Source organism: Triticum aestivum, chromosome 7D (assembly GCF_018294505.1).
Source record: "Triticum aestivum cultivar Chinese Spring chromosome 7D, IWGSC CS RefSeq v2.1, whole genome shotgun sequence".
In the NCBI taxonomy this organism is placed as follows: Eukaryota; Viridiplantae; Streptophyta; class Magnoliopsida; order Poales; family Poaceae; genus Triticum; species Triticum aestivum.
In genome coordinates this window covers 90,012,402-90,020,150 of record NC_057814.1, presented here as the reverse complement: position 1 = coordinate 90,020,150, position 7,749 = coordinate 90,012,402, and positions in this window count along the sequence as shown.

The window sequence follows — 7,749 nt, the reverse complement described above, 5'->3', positions numbered from 1 at the left end:
CATTTCCTCATTACTGTGTTGTGTGCTTGTCATATCTGTGTTTGAAGACTTTGACTGAAGACTTTCTCAATTTCCTCAGTTCAATTTCTTCAGTCTGTTTGTCTTCATCATGTGTTATCCTGTGTTTACCCTTTCTATACTCTGTGCTTGTCTTCATTTCATCATGATGACCATGCTTGTGTTATGCTATGCATACTTTTGAGTACTTATTCCGCTGCAAGTAGTTCTTCACTAAGGAATTTCCTCACTGGCAAATTCCTCAGTGAAGAATTCATAAAAATCGCCTATTCAACCCCCCCCCCCTCTAGTCGATATAACGCACTTTCAATTGGTATCAGAGCAAGGTACTCCCTTGTTCTGTGTGATTTTGGTTTAACCGCCTGGAGTTTTAGTTATGTCGACTGCAGGAATGAAGAAAGTGACATGCCCCATCTTTGACGGTCATGATTATCCCAAGTGTAAGGCCATGATGAGGAAGCGCCTCATGGCAATGAACAGCGAGCTATGGACCGTCACTGAGATTGGTCTTACCGATCTATGCAAGATGGCGGACACTGATGATATTCGCAAGTACACTCGACTTGACATCATGGCGAAGGATATCATCTGTTCCTGCCTATCCAGAGATGAATTCAGGCGCATTATGCATCTTTGCAATGCGAAGCTTATCTAGGACCGAATCTCTGACGTCTATGAAGGTCATCGAACTTGTCATGATCCCTGGTTTGAGGATTTCAAGGAATCACTCAAAACGATGACTTTCGAACCTGAACCATCATCTTCTGCACCATGCCTCATGGCAAAAGGTGCCAAGGTAACCGAATGTTCCTCATCCGAGTCTAGTGATGATGAATCTGATGATGATTTTGGACCTAGCTATACCAAGCTTGTTTGTATTGCCACTAAACAACAAAAGGCCTTGGAAAAGGTTCAAAACATGCTAGATAAAAGTGATGATATGTTGGGTGAAGAAATGGATCGCACTAAAACCTTGACTGGAAATCTTCAGAGACTTCAGTCTAGATTTGACAACCTTCAAGGTCATCATAACACTCTCTTATCTGATCATGAGAAGCTTTCTTATGAATTTCTTCAAAGAAAGCAAGATCTTGAGAAGCTAAGAGTGAAGATCTTCAGAAGGAGCGCGATTCATTACTTGCTCAACAAATCAGCGCTGCTCAGGAAGAATTTGTTCCTCCATGTTTGAAATGCATTGAACGTGAATCTGCTAATTCTTCACCTGAATGTTCAAATGCTTCTAATGCTACAAATTCTTCAACTGTCTCTGCTATCACTAATTCCTCATCTGAGGACATTGCTAGTATCACTGACGATGCAGGGCTGAAGGAATTGTACATGACAGGCATGTACAAAAGCCTCAAAGGGCATCAGACTCTTTGTGATGTGCTTAAAAAGCAAATCCTCAACAGAAACCCTAGGAAAGAGGGTATTGCCTTTGAGAGAAAACTCAATGCTGATGGTACATATTGGAAGCCTGAGCAGTACCCCAAAACCTCATGGGTTGCTGCAAAGGGACCTCCAGTTGATCCATCTAATTTATCTGGCTTTACATGTGAATCTTCTCATTCTTCTGATGAGTCATTTGACTCCAACTATAAATTGTTTAAAAATCAGAATGGTGAAGTATTTGCTAGATATGTTGGCACTAACTGCAGGAACGGCTCCTATAAAGAAAATCTGGGTTCCCAAAAGGTGCCTTGTAAGTCTTCAGGTGAATGTCCTCATGACACCACCTGTGAAGAATAGGAACCCCAGATCAAATTCTTCATATGGATCCAAGTCCTCATACGGATCGAATTCCTCACGTGGATCATATTCCTCAAAAGGATCAAAGTCCTCATATTAACATCATCGTGCTAACAACTCTGTTTCGCAGGGAAGAGCTAAGGGCTATGAATATGAGCATTATTATTCTAATCATTATGTTCATAATTCCTCAAAGAATTTCTCTGCTTATTCATATGCTTACCCTAACTCCTCTTATGTGAAACGAAATGGATTGGCTTCTATGCCACCTTTCTTGTATGGAGCTCGCAGAGTGATGAACTCTTTGACACCCCTTCAGATGTGGGTGGTGAAGAAAAAGAACTAATCTTTTATGCAGGGTCAAGTCTCCAGACGTACTTAAACGTCTGAAGAATTTGCTGGAGACCTGAAAAGTGCGTGAAAGGACGCAGGCTAATCATGAAGAAATGAACTTTCATTTCTCACGTCCTCATACTGCTTTATCTGTTCTATTACTTGATAAAATTGATCTAATGAATTGATGTCATATTCTTCATTGATGAAGTATATGAAGTTCATAAGCTGCACTAATTCATCTGCAGGATGATCAACCCAAAGCCACTGAGTGGGTCCTCGATAGTGGATGTACAAATCACATGACTGGCGACAAGAATCTATTGATGGATGCTCCCTTATCACCATCACATCTGAAGCATATCATCTTAGCTGACAAAGGCAAAAGTCAGGTATTGGGTCTAGGTAAGGTTGCGATCACAAAGGATCGACACATGGAGAAAGTCATGCTTGTCGAGTCCTTAGGATACAACCTCATGTCTGTCTCAATGCTTTGTGATCTTGATATGGTTGTTGTCTTTGGCAAGTATTGTTGTGTTGTGGTTATGGAAGCTGACAATTCCAAAGTCTTCGAAGGCTTTAGGAGAGGAGACTTGTATATTGTTGATTTCTCTACAGGACCGCAACCAGCCGTGTGCCTACTTGCAAAAGCTTCAGAAGGCTGGCTATGGCATCGACGACTTGGTCATGCAGGCATGAGGAATTTGCACACGCTTGGGAAGAAGAAGCATGTCATTGGCATTGAGAATGTCAAATTCCTCAAGGATCACTTGTGTGGAGCTTGTGAAGCTGGAAAGATGACCAAGGCTAAGCATCTAGCAAAGACTATCATGACCACTACTCGACCATTTGAATTGCTTCATATGGATCTCTTCAGTCCTAACCATTACTCAGCAGTCACAAATGACGCATCTCTCTATGGCTTTGTTATTGTTGATGATTACTCTCGATACACATGGGTACACATTGTTACTTACAAACATGAAGTGCAGGAAGTCTTCAAACAATTTTCCTCGAGGGCTTCAACCAACTTTGGTGTGAAGATCAAGCACATCAGAAGTGACAATGGAACTGAGTTCAAGAATTCTGGTCTTGATGACTATCTTGATGAACTTGGTATTACTCATGAGTTATTTGCTCCTTATACTCCTCGGCAGAATGGCGTCGTGGAGCGCAAGAACAGAACTCTTGTTGAGATGGCTCGCACTATGCTTGATGAGTACAAGACGCCTCGTCACTTCTGGATTGAGGCAATTTATACTGCGTGCCACATCATCAACAGGGTATATCTTCACAAATTCTTCAAGAAGACTGCCTATGAACTCCTCACTGACAAGAAACCCAATGTGAGTTATTTCAAAGTCTTCGGTGCTAAATGTTGGATTAGAGATCCTCATCACAATGCTAAATTTGCACCAAAAGCACATGAAGGTTTTATGCTTGGTTACGGAAAGGACTCGCACACCTACAGAGTCTTCAACAACGTTCTTCACAAGGTTGTTGAAACTGTAGATGTGCGGTTCGATGAAACTAATGGCTCGCAAAGAGAGCACCTACCCTCTGTGATAGATGAACCAGCACCTGAGGAAACTATCAAGTTCAAGGCTACTGAGGATGTCATTCCTACCGAAGAATCTGCTGAAGAATTCATTCTAGAACGTGAAGAACGTCGAGCTAATGCACCTGAAGAAAATGGTGCTGAAGAAAATGCTGATCAAATTCCTCGATGACAACCTACTCATCCTCGCGTTGCAAAAGAAGTGCAAGTTGAAAAGATCATCGATGACATTGAAGCACCAGGTCTTCTCACACGCTCAAAAGCTTCACATTTATCTAACTTTTGTGGGCACTATGCTTTTGTCTCTATCACAGAGCCCACTAAGGTAGATGAAGCATTTCTGGAGCCTGAGTGGATTCAGGCCATGCAAGAAGAATTACATCAATTCGAGCTCAACAACGTCTGGGAACTGGTTAAACGTCCAGATCCTCGCAAGCACAATATCATTGGCACAAAGTGGATCTACCGCAACAAGCAAGATGAAAATGGCCTTGTGGTGAGGAATAAGGCACGACTTGTAGCTCAAGGCTACACACAGGTTGAAGGAATTAATTTCGATGAAACTTTTGCACCTGTTGCTAGACTTGAGGCTATTCGCATATTACTTGCTTATGCTAACCATCATGATATCACTTTATATCAAATGGATGTGAAAAGTGCATTCCTCAATGGTAAGCTTGAGGAAGAAGTATATGTTGCTCAACCCCCAGGTTTTGAAGATCCAAAGAATCCTGACAAAGTCTTCAGACTCAATAAGGCCCTCTATGGCCTCAAGCAGGACCCTCGGGTGTGGTATGATACTTTGAAGGAATTCCTCATGAAGAAAGGCTTCAAACCCGGTTCACTCGACCCTACTCTTTTCACTAAACCTTATGATAATGAATTGTTTGTGTGCCAAATATATGTTGATGATATTATCTTTGGCTGTACTGACCAACGTTATAGTGATGAATTTGCCTATATGATGAGTGAAGAATATCAAATGACTATGATGGGAGAATTGAAATTCTTCTTAGGTCTTCAAATTCGTCAACAGCACAATGCCATATTCATATCTCAGGAGAAATACCTCAAGGATGTACTGAGGAAATTCGGCATGCAAGATTGCAAAGGCGTCAAAATTCTGATGCCCACAAATGGCCATCTGTGCACTGATGAAAATGGTATTGACTTCGATCAAAAGGTATACCGCTCCATGATTGGTTCTTTATTGTATTTATGTGCATCTAGGCCAGATATTATGCTTAGTGTTTGCATGTGTGCCCGATTTCAAGCTACACCGAAGGAATCACACCATAAGGCTGTGAAACATATTCTTCGATATCTAGCTCACACACCAACACTTGGATTATGGTACCCCAAGGGCTCGGCTTTTGATCTCATTGGATATTCTGACTCTGACTATGCTGGTGATCGTGTGGACCGCAAGTCAACATCTGGTACATGTCATTTCCTCGGACGATCTTTGGTCTGTTGGTCCTCGAAGAAACAGAACTGCGTATCACTGTCTACTGCTGAAGCTGAGTACATTGCTGCTGGTTCTTGCTGTGCTCAATTGCTATGGATGAAGCAAACTCTCAAGGACTACGGCGTCAACGTGAAGAATGTGCCTCTCTTATGTGACAATGAGAGTGCCATCAAGATTGCTCACAACCCAGTTCAGCACTCGAAGACAAAGCACATTCATATTCGTCATCATTTTCTTCGCGATCATGTGTTGAAGGGCGACATTTCTATTGAGCATGTGAAGACTGAAGAATAGCTAGCCGATATCTTCACAAAGCCCTTGGATGAGAAGAGATTTAGCAAGTTGCGGTGTGAGCTAAATATCCTAGAATCTTTGAATGTTCTTTGAAAAGGACACTCATCCTAACACTTATACAAAATTGATGACTTAGATGTGCAACACATAAAGAAACGTTTTTCTTCAATCAATGAAGAATAACACTCTAAGTGTGAAGAAATTAATGAAGAATTTGATTCTCAGAGCCCTACGACAATTGTACGCGGTGTCTGAAATCATCATTCTTATACGGTGGGTCACGCCACCACAAAAGTTGAAAATCTTCAATTTAAGTTTTTCCTTAGTTTTTGAAATTCCTCGGTTGTTCATGTTCTTCAACTTTGTATTGTATTCACCTTCTCCGTCGTTTTTTCTTCATTGGCTATATATATATATATATATATATATATATATATATATATATATATATATATATATATGAGTTTGTGTCCTCTACAGCATTCACTTATGGCTAATTCTTCAAGTTGGTTTTTCTGCTAAGTGAATGTGATCGGACCCTTCCTCCTCTATGCTATACTCAACCCAATCTATTCACAAATTCTTCATGTGCGTTCTATTTGAAACTCGTTCAAAATCTTCACTGTGTCCTTGCCAGCTGAAGAATTTGCGAACGGAACTTTTAACTTATCTTATCCAAATTTTCGGCTTTTGCCGCTCAAACCGTTCCGCATCCCACGAAATACTTATCTATTCACCCACGATCTCCACTTCTCAGTACATGGGTGACACATGTCAAGCGAATGAGAAGGGTCAGGGGCACGTTCGTCCAATTTCTTCGGGCGAACAGTTTTTCACCGTGGCTATAAATACCCCCTCTCCCCTTCCTCACTTCCTTTACTCCGCTTGACCTCTCTCCAGCTCGAGCTTCGCAAACCCTAGCGCCGCCGCTACTTCATCGTCGCCGGTGAGGAAGACCTTCACTGCCTCGACCTCGTCGCCGCCGTACTCGCGCCGGCCGCGGATTTCTTCACTCCGCCACCGCCGTAGCTGTCTTCCTCCGCCAAGTTAGGGCGTGGAAGATCTGCACTGACGAACTTCACATCTCCACATCCCAGTTCTTCGTTCAGGGTAATTAAAAGTTACTTTTACTGCCCTCTTTGATTCAAATGATTTCTACAAAATCTTCAAAGGTGTTTATTCTTCAAATTCTTCACACACTAAACACCTCACATGTCATCTGTTCTTGATTCGTTTCTCTAACCAATAATTTTTCTTCAAGATTCCTCAATTGTGTGGATCTTCGATCTATACAACTCTGGAACCTAAGACAAAGAACGCTTAGTGAAATTCTTCAAGACTCGTCTGGTCAAATTCCTCAAACTTGTTCTTTTTGAAAAACCTTCTGAGAACGCATATGACCTCTCCAAATTCCTCACAACTATACTCTGTTCACAGGTACTCATGTCCGCTGCTGAATCACTAGGTTCTCATCAACTTAACTCATTTGCAACGTTCCTCGAAGAAAGGTTGCATACTTCTTCAGATAATTCAATTGTTCAAATTCCTCATCTGAAGAAAATGGCTGATGGAAAGAAGCCATAGAAAGGAGGAAAGAGGCCTGAGATCAACACTGCATTTGAAATCCCTGAGGACATCTATGCTGGGTACTGCACACCCCCTGAGGAAGATAAAAATCAGCGCAAGGTGCGCATTCAGAAGATAGAGAGGAGATGGGCAAGAGAGTGGAGGGAGTATAGGTATGTGATTCCCAAATACATGAAGAAATTCGCACTCAATCCTCCATGCTCAAGACCTCTGTTGGCACCTGGCCAAGAAGCTGATATCACCAACCTCAAGCGTGGTGAAGATTATCCTGATGAATGGGCCAAGCGCCAGGCCAAGCTGGCTAAACAAGCTAGAGAAGCAGTGAGGAAATTCAATGAAGACTCTGCTACTGCTGCTGCCGATGAGGTCTCTGTCAAGCCGAAGAAATCCATGGCAAAGAAGCCTGCGCGTAAGCCAAGTGCTTCACCTTCAATGCCCTCAAGGCCAAGTTCCTCAGCAATGCCCTCACGGCCAGAATCCTCAAAGCCCTCACGGACAATTCCTCACGCTACTCCTGCTCCTCCAAAGTCCTCAGCTGCTCCGACCAAATCCTCTGCACCTGTGCATCTTGCCACGTGCCAAAGGACTACAGGCATCTCTATTGCCTCAGGAGCTTCAGCTAGTTCCTCAGCTGCACCAAATTCTTCAATAGGACCCTCTCTGCTGAAGACAAATACCACTGCTGGACGAGGCTCTCGCCCAAGTCCTCACAAGAAGCAGGTTGCCTTCCAAGTGCCGTCTG